The sequence below is a fragment of the Strix aluco genome, chromosome 2, assembly GCF_031877795.1.
Source record: "Strix aluco isolate bStrAlu1 chromosome 2, bStrAlu1.hap1, whole genome shotgun sequence".
Taxonomy (NCBI): domain Eukaryota; kingdom Metazoa; phylum Chordata; class Aves; order Strigiformes; family Strigidae; genus Strix; species Strix aluco.
In genome coordinates, this window is record NC_133932.1 from 26,725,968 (window position 1) to 26,744,095 (window position 18,128).

Below are 18,128 nucleotides of genomic sequence, written 5' to 3' on the forward strand. Positions count from 1 at the left end.
ACCACCACCACCTTATTTTCACACGTTTACAGAAGTAGACTTCCCTATGTCAGCCAGTTCATAGTAGAGGGGCCTTATCAAAAGCAGTCTTCTTGATAAAGGGTAGCTGCCAGATCTTGCCATGATAATTTGATCTCTTTTTTTTCTCAATGCAAGAAATAAAGGGAAAACACTTCTAAAACTGGCAGTTAGTGATACTTTCCTACATTGGACTTACATGCTTCTGTGACTTACAGTATCTGAACCACAAGCATTTGTATCCAAGGATCAACTGAGTAACCATAACAATGATGAGAAGAATATCAAACCCTAGTTAAAGGTGGTGAACACTCAGCTCAGCAGATGTAGGTAGGGATAATAGGCCACAATATGGAGTTAAGAAGGAAAAAAATTTCAGAAACAGACGTGGATGGATTGGCCTTATGTAAACTCTGTGCCTGCTAATACACGGGACAAAACAGCAGATGAACTGGGGGAGTGAAGAGGAGGGAGTACATTCTGCCAGAGGGCTTTGCTTTACCATTCTTACTTTTCCTATTTTCATTACTGCAAATTCCCTCTCCCTCTGCCCTCCCATCTACAGCTCAGCTGGGGTGAGAAGCAACTACGGGAACCATCATGTTGATAACTCCAAATCCACATTTTTTGTTAGGAAAGTAACATGAGCCTGGTCCTTCACTCAGTGAATCTATACTGATTAACAGTGGTCAAGGCCATCCCTTAAGCATCATTCACACACAATGATGCTACTAGTGGTAAATAAGGAGAATAATTCAAGGAGAGCTCAAACGGTATGACAATGACAGATGAAAGCAGCCTCTGCTTGAGGTATCAGAGAAAATATTTTTGCCTTGACTGGTTAAATCATGGAACAGAGATATGAAAAACAGCTACAAGACATCTAAAGCACAACTTGCCAAGAAGTGGACAAGATTCAAGAACAGACAAGTCAAGAGGATGTACAATATGAAAAGGATTTTAGCCAAATATGGGTAGCTCAAGAAGAGCCAGAAAGCATGACAGATTTTTAAGAACAGATTTGACAAGGATCTTCAATGCACACTGCCTTTGTCAGTAGCTGATAAGAGTCCTGTCAAAGCCAAGTAGTGACAGGCTTTCTTCACTATGCAACCCAGAGGCACCTCACTCCCAGCATCAGCAGGCTGAGACAAAGTGCTCATAGAGCTTATCAGGTTAATCAGCCAGTTCTAAAATGAGTCAGGTTTGAGGGAAAATCAGCTGGGGAAGATGGTATTACTAAAATTATTCTAAAGCAATCAGACTAGAAAAGGAAGAGAGGAAAGGAAAACATAATTGTTTTAATGAAACAAGCATTTTGCGGGGTTTTAGACTTAATTGATTACTCTAACGCAGGGAAAGTCTCTTAACAACAGAAGGTAAAAAGAATTAGTTGGGATTAGTACCCACACTCACCAGTCAATTTGGAGTTGTGCATGAAACAACCAAGATGCAGTTTAAAAATTGTACACAAGATGGCATGAGGATGCTCCACCAGAATTAGCTTCGTATTTGGTGCACCAACCCCAATGCCCTTATATGACTCTTCTGTTGGAAACACACGAGGACAGGAGCTTAAAGAATAAGCTGTTTACTCAGAGCTGTACCGTGGCTAACAAACATACATTCAGTAACATCCTGAAACTACCTTGACCTTTAACCAAGATGGTCTGTTGTGTTTGAGAGATCCAAACTCATATTTTGCAAGCACAGCTAACCCCAACTTGTGTTTAGTCTATAGGTTTTGAGAACACCCTGCTGAAAGCAGGACCACGGGATATGTTAGGCAAAGTCTTGAATGTGGAAAGCCTTAATTTGTATATTGCACAATTATTAATGGTCTCATGAAATCAGTTTGAGAATTAAGTAGAGCAAAGAGGATATGAAAATAATTGATTCCTATACTAGGATTAAATTTGGAAAATAAAACAATAAGCATCTGGAAACACAAGCTAATTTGCTGGAACAAGAAAAAATATCTACAAAAGAGTCAGCTTTGACCACAGATAGGGCTTGCAGACAAAGCGTATTGGAGTGCTTCTGCTAAGCTCATGCAAGAACCACAGACTCACATGGAGCAGCTGAGGCCAGAAGGCACTTCTGGAGATCATCTAGTCCAACCCCCGCTCACAACAGGGTCACCTACAGCAAGTTGCTCAGGGCCATGTCCTGTCAGCTTTTGAAACTCTCTATAGCCTCTCTGGGAAGCCTCTTCCAGTGTTTGATCACCCTCACAGTAGAGTAGTAGTTTTCTCATGTTAAATGGAATATCCTTTATTTCAGTTTGTGCCCATTGCCTCCCATCCTGTCATGGGGCACCACTGAGAAGAGTCTGGCTCCCTCTTCACTCTCCCTGCCTCCATCAGGTATTTATACACATTGGTCAGACCCTCCTGAGCCTTAGGAAGCATCTCTGAGCCTTCTCTGCTCCACGCTAATCAATCCCAGTTGTCTCAGCCCCTTCTCATATGACAGATGCTCCAGTGGGCTTGCTCCAGTATGTCTGTCTCTCTTGTACTGGGGAGCCCAGCACTGGACCCAGCACTCCAGATGTGTCTCACCAGGACTGAGCAGAGGGAAAAAGATCACCTCTCTACCTGCTGGCAATGCTGGTCCTAATGCAATCCAGTGAGATTCCTGTTGGCCCATTTCTCTAGCCTGTTGAGGTCCCTCTGGACGGCAGCACAACCTCCTGGTCTATGAACAGCTATTCATAGTTTTGTACCACCTAGAAACTTGATGAGGGTGTACTCTCCCCCATGAATCCAGGTCATTAATGAAGACGTTAAACAGTATTGGACCCAGGACTGACCCCTAGAGCACACCACAAAGGACTGGCCTCCGGCTGTACTTTGCACCACTGATTACACGAAAGAAGAATGCACCAGTGAACAAGGGTAGGTATGTCAGTGTTGGAAAGTTGCTGACACTTAAGAAGCATTTCTGAAAGACGCTTGGTTTTTCCAGACATTGTTTCAGGGAGGAAGACTGAAAAAGACCTGAACATAATGCCCTCAAATATCACTTATGCCAGATCAAATGTGATAAAAGTAAACGACAATGTCAGGATTTGTAAAAAAAAAAAAAAAAAAAAAGACAGACATAAATGGACTGTGCCAAAAATACGGAGTACAAGCATGTGGGGACTGTCTTTTATCTCAGAAAATGCTAAGCTTTCAACAGAAACAAGTATGTCCTCTATAGTTTTAGGCAGTAATAAATTTGTTGGTTATTCACCAGATAGTCGTTTTCTCCAAAAACGATTATCACTATAGTCAGATTAAATGACAAGACTTGGGGACCTCAGGAAACATATGGATTTTATAATAAGAGGAAAAACATCAAGTGACTTATTCACATTTAATTCCCGGTAAGGGTTATAAATTTAATAGAAAAAATAAGGTTATTAACTACAGCAACATAATTTTCCATGTGCATCAGTGAACTGTGTAAAACATCTGAAGGGAAACTTGCTACAGAGGAGATTGCAGGCTAGATACATTGAGAAATTTTGTGCTGTCCTTGCCTACCTATCCTTTAATAAGCTCTGCTTCACACCACTGAAACATAAAATAGAAGTGTTGTTATTTAATCAGTTTGGAAATATTTGTAGTTGGAGATGAAGGAAAGGAAAATCTGTAGGAAGATCAGTACACCAGAAAAGTCAAGAAAAGAAGGATGAAAATGAAACCATAAGGCAAAAGCACTTTAATCTACACCATTATTTTTCACTGCCCTGAACAACATAAATTCAGACCACCTAAACACCCTGCACCTGCAAGTGTGGTTTTGTGAAATTTGGACATCCATGACATTTGGACATCAGTGACAAGGTCAGCTTCTGGAGCTCCCACCCCTTCCATCACCTCTGTTCTCATGCCCAGCTCATACCTACTGCTTGGGTACCAAAGATGTGCTGATACATGGGTATGTTTCAAACACCTTTCTAATCCAGAACCAAACAGGGTCATGTCACTTGGTCCTGAGGAACTGCAGCATCACTCCTAGCTGTACTGAGAGGTCAGTACTAAGGCAGAACCAGGGAAAGGCAGTGAATTCTTGAGCTGAGACTATGTTTGTGAAGCTACACCTTAAGCATAAACAGGTTAACATTGGTCACAAAAATCTGGTCAACAAAGGACTTCAGCTAACAAGTGGCAGCTCAGCGTTAAAGGCAACTAAAATAAGACACAACCTAAAACCTGAACCTTGCAGATTTTGGCATTAGGCCCTTGGACTCTTAGGAGCAGGGCACATCGAAGCAGGAAACGTTCCTGAAAATGCACAGGGACTTAGGCATCCTGCCCTATTGTCCTTCAGGGAGTGCTCCATAGTTCTACTTATGCTGCCACGAAGAGTATAAATTAGTCCTTATTTCTGTTCCCTCAGCTTGACTGGAATACATATCTGCAATGTGGGAAACTCCTGCTCAAATCTCATGTCTGACTGGAGCAGTGATTGTAATTTTGATGATCTCCCTGAAGATGACATCACCACTGACCTTCACTTATTTTTAGACACATTGTTGTCAGTCTCACTTGTCCATTTTATACAGAATACTCAAATATTTCCTAAGCCAAGGACAGGGTTAGGTTAACACAGTCACTGGGCAGCTCTCAATACCAATCTCTACCCAGTGTTTGCCTCAGACAGGAAAGTCCCTGTGTAAGTCAAGCCTGACATGACATAGGCTATTACCTAACTGTTTCTGTAGCTTGAAGCACATGTATTGCTACTAACCACAAACTCCTACTCCTTGAAGATTTCCTGGAGTGGGAGTACCATTGAAGAATCTGTTAATCTTTACTTTGATTTCATACTTGGCTGAAGATTAGACATTACCCAATTATTAGATTGAGAAAGGTAGCAATCCAAAACAGAGAAATTTCTGTATCTTACCCTTACCAATCAGAACAGGATGACAAGCCAGAACTGGAACAAACTTTTCTTCAGAGTCACACATTAGATTTGAATAAAGCTGTACTTTAGTGGGATAATTAAACAGCTTGTCATACTTACCATTATCATTACTCATGAATAAAAGCCTGCATGAAAGGGATGTAAATAAGTAGAACCTACTCCTATTTCTGTTGAGGGGTAAAAAATGATCAGTTGGAGCTGACAGCAGTGCAAGAATACCTGACTTGGGTACATCTAGGCATATACAGTTGCTCTTGAATTTGCTGTGTCTCCAGAGAACATCAGCAAGAAGGAATGGGCAGAGGTCTGGCCTCAGTTCACGCTGTCTGACTAATATATTTGAACCAGGACAAAATACAATATAATTGGCTAACGATACAGGTAAGCAGCACCACAGAAACAAAGGAGGGGGGAAGAAAAAAGAAAAAAAAGCTTAGAAAGAGTCATACTTTAGGATCAGCTCTCAGAAACCACTACTCTCCAAGGCTGCTCCTGAGGGAGGATGATGCAACTGAGAGTTCAGGACAAAGGTATTCCTGTAGGCTGTGTCCCTTCTGTAGCATAGGAGAGCCCTTCAGGCAACTTGCTTCAGTTTTCTTCTAGTTACCACAGTAATTCCCAAACTTTCAGCTGAACTTGATTCAATTAGTCCTCCAGCTCTAGCATAAAGAAACCCTCTCTCCTCACACCCTTTCAAGTCGCTGAAGTACAAACTCAGGTGTCTCTCATTCCTCCCTAACAAAGCACATTGTGTGTATCTCTCATTTGCAACCGCCATTCCAGCTCTTCCTTTCCAGCAGCTATCAACACTCCTAAAGTCTATATAGTCTGGTCTTCTACTAATAGTCAGAAGTAATTAGGAAACATAAGTTCAGAGAAAACTCCTACCTATTCCTCTTTTTGGCTCCTCTGCCCTGGGAACTAGGTAAAATAGGATTGTCCTGATTTGTCTTTGCAGTGCTCTTTCCTAAATGTCTGGCTTCTCTCCTACTGTCTCCACCAAAGCTGTTTCTTAAGTCCTTCTTTATTTTGCTGTCCTTCGCTGGAGATTCTTTGAAGGTCTCTCTCTCTTACTCATTTTTGCTTCTGACTTTTCCTCCCTTTCTTTTTGGAAAGAGATAGTCCAATTCTCCTTTCTGGAACTATGTTTCACCCATGACAGGCTTCCCTTGGAGTCATGCCAGTGTCAGATATTCCACCTGCTGAGCATTAGAGCCATACAACTCAGTTCCCAGTGACTGCTAGTCATCTTTTCAATGTTTTCTTTTAAAGAGGCCACAACATGGACTTTCTGCCATAGACCCTAGAGGCTCCAAAGCAAATCCTGTTAAGAGACATGATTGGCAGCTTAAACAGAGTCTACTCATTTAAATTAGTCACCTAGGCTCAGTTAAAATTAACAGAGTGGAAAAAAATGGTTCAGCGGCAATTCATCTCATGCAGAAATAGATATCTGATTAGGTGATTTGCACCCTAAAAGCCCTTATTTACCACTCAGAAAAGGCACTGTATAGTGACTAGCTTAGATTGATTCCTCAATACTGTAGACATCTAAAGAGGTATGAAAAGAATGGCAGCCAAAGTAACTCTAAGAGAAAAAGAGCTCTACCTCCATCATCAGCATTTTCTCTTGTAGATGACTGATGATCCTATTTCATATTCTTTCTTCATTCAGCTTTGCATATACTTGCAGAGATGGCAGAAACATTTAAAATATCTTAATCGTTCAAGGAGAATAGGGACACATTTTTCATAATTGTTTTTGGCCTTCTTTTCAACCAGCTTTGTAAGCTACTGTATATGCAACACTGGTTGAGTACTTGTAAACACATTCACTGTTTTATTTTATGTCTTTATAACAAACTCTGTTCACCAGCAGATGTCATGTCATGTGAGTATACTAGATACCCATCTGTCCCGCGTACATTTCTGAAACACAAAAGTCAAAAACTGAGCGCTCCCACCAATATGGGTACACAAGGTCATTGCTAAGATGTACTATTGTTCTTTTTTTAAGCAAACACATTTAGACATAAAAGCCAATTAGAAGACACTTATGTAAAAATGCCTATATTAAGTCTAGATGCTTTACAAATACAAGATTTTTACAGTGCAGATATAACTCAGTTCCCAAAGTCAGTGGGAGTTTCACCAAACAGTTCTTGAATGATCAGAAGCCTGAAAAACATGACCCTTGGGAGAGTATAGAAAGAATTGGGCTTGTTTATTCTACAGAATTGAAGACTAAGAGGTGACATGATAACAGCTTTCAAATATGTAAAAGGTTGCTATGAAAAAGAAGGAAATAAACTGCTCTTCTCATCCATTGTGGAGAGGACAAAAAATAATGGGCTTAAATTGCACCAAGGAAATTTCCGTTTGACACTAGAAAAAGCTTTTCTAAGTGTAAAGACAGATTGCCTGAGCTGGCCATAGAGGCCTCATGCTGGCAGTTTTTAAGAACAGGCCTGACAAACATCTGTCAGAGTGGTTTAGGTAGGACTAATCCAGTGCCAGGGCAGGGGGAATGACCCTTCAAGATCCTTTATAGCTCTGTTTTCTATCAATTTATAACTCACTGAGAAGCAGCATTAAGGAAAACCTGATTATCTTCCTGGAAAATCTTACTGTGCTTTTTATTCATATATCAACATTATCACATTTCATTAATTAGCATATTTCATCAGACAAATACAAACATGGCTGCAATGCAAAATAAAAACAGTTGCCACAGAGGAGCTACCTGTTTGATGAACATGGAGCAATGCATGTCCATGGAGTTCAGCAGCTCTCAGCCCACTTGCCTCCGTGCTGGGGATGCTCAGACAGCTCAACTAGGCTGTCAGATAAGAGCTGCCAACTCTGAGAAGATATATAATTCTCAGATATTATTAAGAGATCCCCTTCTTTAAAATCTGTGTGATGCTCTGTCTGCATCTTTATGCTCTCCAAACATCCATTGTAATTTCCATAGCAAATTTCCCTAAAATTGAAGGCAAATACATAGTACGAAACAGACTATTTACACTCATATGAATATCAATTTGTAGTGTTCTTTCTTTTGTAGGCATCTCTGGTTTTGTAATGATGAATTTGAAGGGTAAAATAAAAACTCTTTATGCCAGGCACAGCAAAGTGCTCTGAATTTAGAGTGGAAGTATTCTACTGTGTCTTTTCTTAAGAAATGGATCACATGCAATTCAGTGATAGAAATACTGTCTCTTAACCTAATTTTATAATGCAATAAGACTGACCTCTCCTACACACAGTAATTGAAAAAAAAAGAAGAGCCTCCAACAGGCTAAACAGAAGCTACCCTAGTTTTTAATCAATAGTCCTATTCCCACTGGCGATGTATTTCAGTTCAGAACATTGTAATTAAATATAGTGATGAGCTGCATTTCTTTATGAATGAAATCTCTTGCTTTCATATATATATATTTTTTTAAAAAAATACACTATAAAGTATTTTCTGCTAAAATCCAATTATGATGAGTCTATACAAAATAAAAATGTAAGGAGTCTTTAAATTTGAAGGAGAAAATCCCTTTAATACTGTCAATGAAATACTTTACTGTCATGGGTTTTTTGGGGTTTTCAGAATACTGGAAGTATATTAGTAGTACTGTTCAGACAAAACATTACATATTATAAAGTGCCACTTAAAATGAAATTCAAGAGCCTACAGATAACTGATGTCACATTCAACCAAGTGGTCCCACTGATTTCCTGTAGATCTGCATACAAGATTAAGGTGAAGGGGGTTTCAGTCCTACATAGATATTTTGAACTTATTTTCCTTTGAAATATGTAGGTTTCAAATAATTCATAAGAATGTTCAAGCCCAAACAGTAATACTGGAAAGTTCACATACAGCCTACCATTTTGCCCATAGGCAGTTTATGAAATTGTAATTAGAACTACTATTACTTAGCAATCACATGCACAGAAGTACTAAAAGATTTAGGAAACATAATTGCATTTCTAATAAAGTTTCACTACTTCGTGTTCATAAATGAAACTATGATTTCTTCTTAGAAGCAAGAGAAAAAAGATCTTTGTAATTTTGCTATTTTAAAAAGGCTAAAAAGCCGTATGAAGGTGCTATGAGGACAGGAGTATCCTCATTCTAATCCTCAGTGATTAGTAGTGTATCTACAGTGATTCTGCTTTGCATAAGAATATCCTTTTGCCCTTGACTTTATCACAAGCTAAAGTTAATGGGCCAAATGCATCCGTTGACTAAAATGGTCTTACTCCAAGGATAAGTTTGGCTTACCATACAGAAACACGGTTGAGAGCAGCCTAGAGAACTGTAATCATAAGAAATAAACCTACATCCTGGCACGACCTCTTAAGAATGTTGTTTGCCTTAGATACATATTCAAGGTCAAACATGTAAATTAGAACCAACAAATGTTGTTTTCAAACTATTATTTCTTGGTTTAGTAAGCAATATATTTACTTAATTTTTCAGCTCTAAGGCTCTCTTATTAAGAGATTAATTCTTTAAGTATTACATGCATAGAAGTATCCTGTACATACACATGCACAGATTGCATACAGGAAGTGAAATGGATAGCTTTTCCCCAAATTAGACACATCACAGGCTGATTTCTGCCACACCTAATATCACTTTAATAATACTGCAAATTAAATAGCAGCTTTTACCAAATGTGTGTCCCATGAGAGAATTTATTCAGCCAAATTTGCTTCTGTGTCCACAGGTACCTCCACTGAAAAATCTTCAGTAGTCTGTCACAACAGAAAATTCAAAACACTGAAAGTGGACTGAAAGCAACACCTGCTTATACATTAGAAAAGAACAAGTGTACAGATTTTTTTTTTCCCCACTCTATTCATAACAAAGGAACCAATGGATATTAGACTATGTATTAAAGAATAATGCAGCATTTAATTGGATATCTAACTTAGGACAGTGAGGCCTCTATGAAAGACATGTTCTTATTTAAAAGGAAGAGAAGAAGCTTCTGGAAAGAGTTTGCAGAAGAATGCATTACAGGGCAAAAGCACCATCATGCAAGACTTTTAGTTATGTGGGTAAGGGCAATCCTTTGCTCAAAATGCAAGGCTTTTGAGGGTTCAGTTGTAACATGAAATATGATACATATCTCAGAGGGCAAACTGATGTAGAGGATCACCTTATGGAATAATCAGCTTAGCTGAATGTACAACCAGCAGACTCTTTGAGGTGTCTCTGAGATCTGGAAAATCAAACCACCAGAGGCTGTGCTGTGCCATAATAATGCAAATTACAGCTATAAGTATTTTTGCAAAAACAGGTTTATACCAAACAACAGTAACATACTAAAACTCTTGGCAAAAGAACAAGTGACCTACCACAATATTATTTCTTTTGATACCTATATATACAGTTTATAAACTATATATAGTTTGTTTACTATATTAACAAAAATGTTTGTTAAACTATTAAAACTTCCTATAGCAATTAATTAATTTCTTGAGTGAGAGGAACAAGAAATAGAAGTCACACATGGCCCTTAAAGATGCTACAACTTTGATCATTAAGAGATAAACCAGACGAAACGTGTCATTCAGGTCAGACCAAATAGTCTGAGGGCTTCTTTTGGTTTCTGTTGTTGAACTCTATTGTAATTTGCCTCCCTATACCTCAAAACTTTGTGGAAATTGTCACAGCTTGAGTCCTCACTAGAAGTATTTCTTCTAATAAAAAGTTTTTTTCAAAAGCCACTTCTGCAAACTTCTTTTCTTTAAACTAAGGACTCCAATTAGTAATGCATATTGTTACATGAGACTGTTGTGGTAGATCTGCCAGCATGTGAGTAGATAAATCTGAATAATTCCCATGTCATCAGACATTGCTTAAGGCACAAGTAGGCTTCACCATGCCTTCTTATCATGTATTTTAAATCCAGAAGTAAACACAGATAGTCTCTAGTTCGTAAGTACCAAGTACAGGAAGAGAAGGATGAGGTAGATCTTCTGAACACTGCTGCTTATGAAGTGAATTAAAAAGACCCCTCTGTTAGCAAACAGCAGTAGTATGCAGTCATTCCTCAGCAGAACAACCACTAAAGGAAGATGTTACGCACACTTATCAGGACTATTATCATAATAACATATCTAAACCTGTATACAAGTATCTGCTCTGGAACCCTGAACTATTTTTGTTCACTTGTCTGATCAGAGTGCTGCCTCTTCTGCTTACTTCCCCATCGGAAGATGGCATTTCCACTGAACCATGAACCCGCTTTGGCATAACAAATGTTCCTGGATGCTTCTCAAAATGTGTCACAAAGTGAACATCCTTTGTCTACACCAATTATATCAGCATTGTTCCCTTCTTCTAGCTGTCATTTGAATATCTTCTCTTTTCAGCCCTTCTCTGAAGCATTAAGGTCTTTCTTCCTGAATCATTACATTTGTGTCTGATCATAGAAAAGACTCACTATGCTGCATGATGAAGAAAAAGGAGGTTGCCATTTCCTTACCTTTTGTTATGTCTTTTACCTGGAGAAAGGATCTGATCCTGCATTACTAATGGATCAAAGGTCTTCCAACGACTTCATTCAGAACTTTTAAGTCTAAAAATGAATACAGGCTGAGACCACAAAGCTGCCTATTCATTTTGAATCAGCCAAGCAGAGTTCGATATTCAAGGTACCTTTTGGAAAACTATTTTCCCCTAGTACTAACAAAGGGGGACTTGGAATAGTGCAACATTTCTATATAACAATGGAGTCTTATTTACACATCCATTTCAGTGTCATTTACACTGAATTAATTCAATTAACTCTGTTACCAGAATAATTTTTTTAATTCAAAGGGCAGGCCTAGCTGCCACAGTACTGTTCAGGAGGAAAGGCTTTGCAACTGCAATGCTATGACTATTTCATATTATTCGGGGCTCACCTATATTCTGACACAGGGCTGGGGAGTAGAGAGAAGGTTACCTGGACACCACAGTAATCAATTTTCTATATAGGGGATATGGAGGCTAATTGCAATTTTTCTTCTCTACCCCTCTACACACACGCAGCTGAACAACAGATCTGAGACAACTCGAGATTATTGTATTTTTCACTGTAATGGTTTGTTAGCACACACCACTTCAGTGTACTAACACTAGCCCCTGAAATCCCAGGTTGTGGGGATAACAGCAGTCCCCCTGGCAGAAGGGCAGCTGTAGCTTGCAGGCTCACAGAGCTCTGCAGAGCTATGTGACAAAGAAGGAGAGGAGAGGAGCAGGAATAACTCTTCCATACAATCTCATAATCCACATCCCTAATGCGAGCAAGGCTGAATAGCATGCTGCATTTTAGAGTCATCCCACACAGCTGAGTCCAGGGGCCTAGAACATGTGTAAATCTCTTTTTCCCTGATTCTGAGATTTTAAAGTGAGATGGGGCTCTTGTTTTTACACAGGGCACAAGCACCACATAGGGATGTCTCACCATCCCCATAGGCTGAGAAATGGCCCATGTACCCCCATACACTGCAGAGAAAGAGCTTTTCCTCCACCAACCATGGGGAATGCCCCACAACCCAACATGTGGCAACACAAGCTTCAGAGCATCTGCATGGACCTCCCAGGCTCCCCCAGTACACAGAGCATAGGCAGTCCCAGCCCTTCTCTGATACCCTGAGCCCCTCAGGCTGCAGGCTCAGGCCCTTTGTTTCATCCTGGTGCACCTTGACACAAGACAGACCTGTAGCAAAATAATGGAAAGGTTTATTTAACCTGGTTTGAAGCCAAGGTTTAGAGGTATGAATGCAAGGGTTGGAAACAAAAAGGCTACAGGAAAAACAAAATACAATCTTGTTTGCAATACTTCCTATTCATTAAGGATATTCATCCAAAATGCAGTCCTTGGACTACTGGTCACTAATTTCAATATTCTTCCCACATTCTCATCTCCTAGTCTAGATGATTTCCTTCTGTGCCTTTTTTGACAGCTTTGCCTGCAGACTTACACTTCAGAGACCCCTTCACATTCCTTCTCTTTTTGCTTTATTTCAGATTAAGTGCCCTCCTGCAGGCTCACATGACTAATACGCATCCAGAAGAACCTTTGAGCTCAAAAGCATCTCATATATCACGTACTATGAACTGTATGTGTTGTCCCTGTATTTTGTCAAACAACTCCAGACATAAGAACGAGAGTCTTGATGAGACATATCTCAAAGCAGACGGCTCCCTACGGCTCTAATTTCCTGTTAGTTTGGGGAGATTTCTAGAGAAACCAAGTAGGTAGTAGGTATTGCATAAACTCAGTTATTTCTGTTTGAAATAAAAATATCTGCTTTAGACAACATGTATTTAATACTACTTCAAGCTTTAAATTGTTTCAATTTTTAATTTATCTCATTTGTAATTCCTATATTCAGACAGCTTCCCTGCATAGCTATGAGTTTATTTCCTTGGTTTTTAGAACACCTGAAGCATCTGTTATATTTAATTAAAATGAAAGTAATATGTTAACATCTCCTCTGTGTGACATATTTCTCTAACATCCTGCTTTAAAACTGAAGAGTAATGACACATACTCAATAAAAGACCTTTTATTACTCAGTTTTGCATTGTAAACTGTGTAAAACATTTTTAAAAGAAAGTAGGAGAAAGTGAAATGTCCAGAATGTTAAAGGTTTCAGGCTCTCTAGAAAAAGAGTTATCTCCTGAAGCTGCAGGCTTAGAAAAAGTCCCTTTTCACCAAAAAAATTTAGATGTCAGTGCAGCCAACCCTGCACTGCATTTCCTGTGCTGCAAAGGTTATGATACGGCAGCTAGAATCAACATAGAGTCAAACTGCAAATTAGATTACAGAGCTGAAAATAATTAAGCAATAACGATAGAGGAACAGGGTATTTCCTGGGGCTTAATGACCTGCTGGGAGGAGCTGAGGTCTTTAATGTTACTTTCAGCTGAACATCAGGAAGAAAAGTGCTACAGTATATTTTTTCCTGGCCCTTGCATGTACAAAGGGCAATGCCACTCTGTTGCTACTCCCAGAGAATTAATGTGCACAGTGCTAGTCAATCAGATTTATTTATTTGCCACCAGACACAGTCTGGGGCACCGCAGGTCCCTGTCTATGGCAAAGTAATTGGAGACAAGACAACAGAAAGACGACTGTCTTGGCCAGTTTCTCTCGTATAGGGGCAGAGGGATTAAATCAGTTGTCCCCTGAAAGCTTTCCTGCTACACAGCATGGGTGACTCAGTCATCTCTTCTCCTCCCTGTACCAAAAAAGTTCCACCATCTCCAGCCCAGGCATCTCATCTGACCTTTCTCTCAATCCCATACTCTCCAGAAAGCCTCTAATTGCTCGTATGTCCCTTCCCAGCTAGCTCTATCCCTCTCCCCCATGCCTTTCTCAGACCCTCCCACACTGAGGGTTGGCAGTTCTCTGCTCAGTGTCCCACCTGTACGAGGCCGACAAGGCTTTCCAGTCCCTTTTGCCTCTTCCCACCTCTCCCCGCCTCTCCTGGCAGGCTCCTGGGGCTAGTACCCACACTCGGCTCTCTGTCTGCACCTCCCCTGTGGGGTGCTCAGGTGAGCATATACCCCCTCATTCCTAATCCATACCCAGTGCTCCCAGCTCAGAGAAGAAGCAGTAAGCCAAATGGACTCAGTTCCTTTCTTGTGTTTGCAGCAGAACTGTATCTGTATTTTCAGCAGAGAATGATATTATAGAGGAAGACATAGCTAAGATAAGATATTTCTTTTCTCTTCTGATTTTGTTGTCATTTACAGTCTTACGGTTATTTCTGTACAATGGCTAGAAAGCAGATAAAATGCATACTTTTTTTTTTCTTTTTTTAAGTAAACAATGTTTATTCCGGCTCCAGTTAATGTCAATTAAAAAAAAAACACCTAGTGTGCCAGCAAGAATAACACTCCACCCAAATACTCATTTTTTATCCCTAATCAAAATAGAGTTATTCTGCAGACTTAATGAGCTACGGTCATCTCTTGTGCAACCGCGCTGGAGTCAAGGGAGTTACACTGGGAATGAATTTGGCCCATTCTGTGGAAAACAGAACTCAAAGGGCAGGGTGACCTGATTTGCAGCAAGAATGTAAATACAAGTGATAGAGTATTTTTTTATTTTAATCACTGAGCTGCAGAATAGTAATCTAATTTCTAGACAAGGAGTTTTTTTCAATGATGCTCAGTAACACAAGCCCAAGATTTTCTGCATAATGCATAAGAAATCAGTAGTAAATTGCACATCAAAACATTGATCATAATATCTTTTTGCCAAATTATTATTATTGGAAGATCAATATTATTAAGTTTTTACACACCTGGATCTACAAAGTGCTTCACAAACTGGATGAACAAACTGTAGAGCAGAAATCTCATTGCCTATTCCTAAAATGCAGCCACTTCTGTAACAAAAACCAGCAGCTGTTAACACTACACAGCTGTATCAGACAAAAGCTTGGGGCATAAAATGAAGAAGATGACTCTACTTATCCAAAATTGCAAGTGAAGTGTAAGTAAGTAGAAAGCATAGTAATAATCCAAATACAGAGAGTAATACACTGCTGCTCTCTTGCCAGAAGCGGGAGATTGTACTTACAAGGACATCAGTCTTATTCAAAACCCCTGCAGATCTTCGCCCACTAATGTCAAAGGCAGTCTTCAGCTCTGCACTGCTGTAAAGAGAAGGTCACAGTATCTAACCTGCCAACTGCATCTTCTTGTTAGAGCACTCCAAACTTTTCCCAAGAGGACCTCCTAAAACTGGTCCACTTAATCCATGAATTCTCGCAGTTCAGTGCTACAGCAGATTACAAAAATTTAGCTTCTCATGAACAAAATGCATTTCTCACCTCCCTCTTAACACCACCTTCTTCCCTTGTTGGTTAATTTGAATGCTTAATGGAGATGGGACTGATGGAGACTCCTGTTCATATTCCCCAAGCCCTCTCCCTCCAAAGGAAAATTAATTGCTCAGCAACAGTGACAGCACAAAGGACAGAATCTGCCATCTTTCATCCTCATGAAATCAGTTATCATAAAGTAATATAGCTAGAGATTGAATTAAATATTGGCATGCATGTTAGCATGTATGTACTCTAAATGCCCAATAAATACACAGTGCTTCATCTTTCAGCCAGGACTGCAGGCCCTACTTCTGATATTGCCAGTGTCACATCAGAAAAGAGGATTCTCCAGCAATTTCAACACCTTTAGATGGAATTTTTTTAAACTGAAGCATTTTTCAGCCTCAGTTGTAATAGCAGCCTGCTCTATGACTGACTAAAGTTTGATCAGCATGTGCCATCTCCAGATGCAAATTACATAACATGGTATTTTTTCCTGGCTCTCTTCAGATCACGGTTGTCATGAAAAATTTTCAATAGGATCACAAGAGGGAAAATACAAAAGCCCATTAACATTTTCATCATCAGAGGTGCAAGCTCCCTAGACGTACAATATTCCTTTAAGTTCCCTCTTCTCCCTTCCCCAGTGGCCTGAAGCCCTCAGAGAGACCCCATCCTCTCTCCATCTCACTGATGGACATCCCCGCAGTGGCGGGTACCTAGCCATTAAGTAGTCTGTTAAAAAAATCTGCCTGCCACAACAACAAGAGAAAATTTTCCTAAGATCCATGCGATGGATGAAAATGTCCTTGGGCCTGTCAGGCTGCACTGAAGAAAACACCTTACAGCCAAAAAGAGAAAAGGAGAGAGAAAGGATGCCATGCCAGCAGGTGAGAGCAAAGGCTTTTTGCTTTGTGTCTCCCAGGGACAGGATAGAAAGATATACATTTCTCTACTGGTTTTGTTCCCCCTCCCTTTTTTATGCACCTCCAGCTGACCTGATTATGTCAATGCATCCTGAAACTTGTTGTAACAACTTCCCTCCATTGCAGTGACACTTCTGGTGAAAGAGACATTGAGCTGAACTGGGGAGTGGTGGCAGATTCCTGGAACTGGCTGCAGCTCCTGTGCCACTGTGAACCTTACAGATCAGGATTTGCTATGCTAAAAGGAGAGGGTGGTGTTGTGCCCATAGCCACTGGGGAGAAAAGGCAGGCTCAGCATCGTCCTAACAAAGTTTTCATACAGTTCTTTCTGCATTCTTACTTTTCCCCTTTCTTCCTTGGGGAAGGTTGTTTACATTAGGTATATCAGCGTTAGAAACAAAACGTGAAGTTTCTTATGACATTAAAATTGTCCTTCTTCAGGGAACAGGGTACTTGTAAACAAGAACATCTTATGGCCCAACACAAATACTTTTTGTTAAATGTAGTATGTATCAGCTAATCAAGCAAGCATGTCAAATTTACAACTGTGACTAGCAAAGACAAGGGTATTTTTTGCTTTAAAAGGAGAGTGAATCTGTGTTTCTTGGGAGGGAAAGCTGGGGTACAGCCAGAATTCAAGCTAGATGATGACTCCTGATGTTCTTTCACTGGGTCAGACTCTCAGCTCCACTTTTTGATTTTGTTGAACTACTACTTACTACAATTTATTTTGATTTCCTCAAATAGTGAGAAGTTATGAAACTCATCGATCCTTTCATTTGCTGCTTCTCTGACTTCCTCTTAGACAATATGTGACAGTGGACAAATATTAATTCATTATAATGATATAGTTCCAGAACAGAATAAGGGTCCTTTATAAGAGGAAGTAAAGCGCAAATTTCTGATCTATTAGGAACAATTTTCCAGTAGCATAGAATCAATATAATCTTTTTTGTACTATCTGAGACCACTGATTTTATGGTATTTTTACCATGGTCACAGACTGCCGTTTTGTGCTTTGATTTGACTTTTGTGGCACGTCAAGAAATGAAGCCTTGGGGATGAGTAACAAACATTCAAAATCCCATACTTACAAACAAATATGCCTTGAGTATTCAACAGTCCTGATGGTCCTGTGACCAGTAAGGTAGGATTTGAGGTTGAGATTTGAGATCAACACAAGTTCCTGAACTACTTCCAAAATATCATCCTGCACCAAACAAAACCCTTGAAAATATCAGCTACTTACTAATGTTAGTTTTTGTATATTATTTTTAGTTCCTCATTCTAATATTTGACACTAGGAATACTAAAGGTATACTATTTAGTGTATGCAATATTAAGGCACACTGAAAAGGTTTTAGGGATAAATAATAATAAAATAACAAGGCATCACTTATGCATCAGGAGAAAATATTCAGTTGTCTC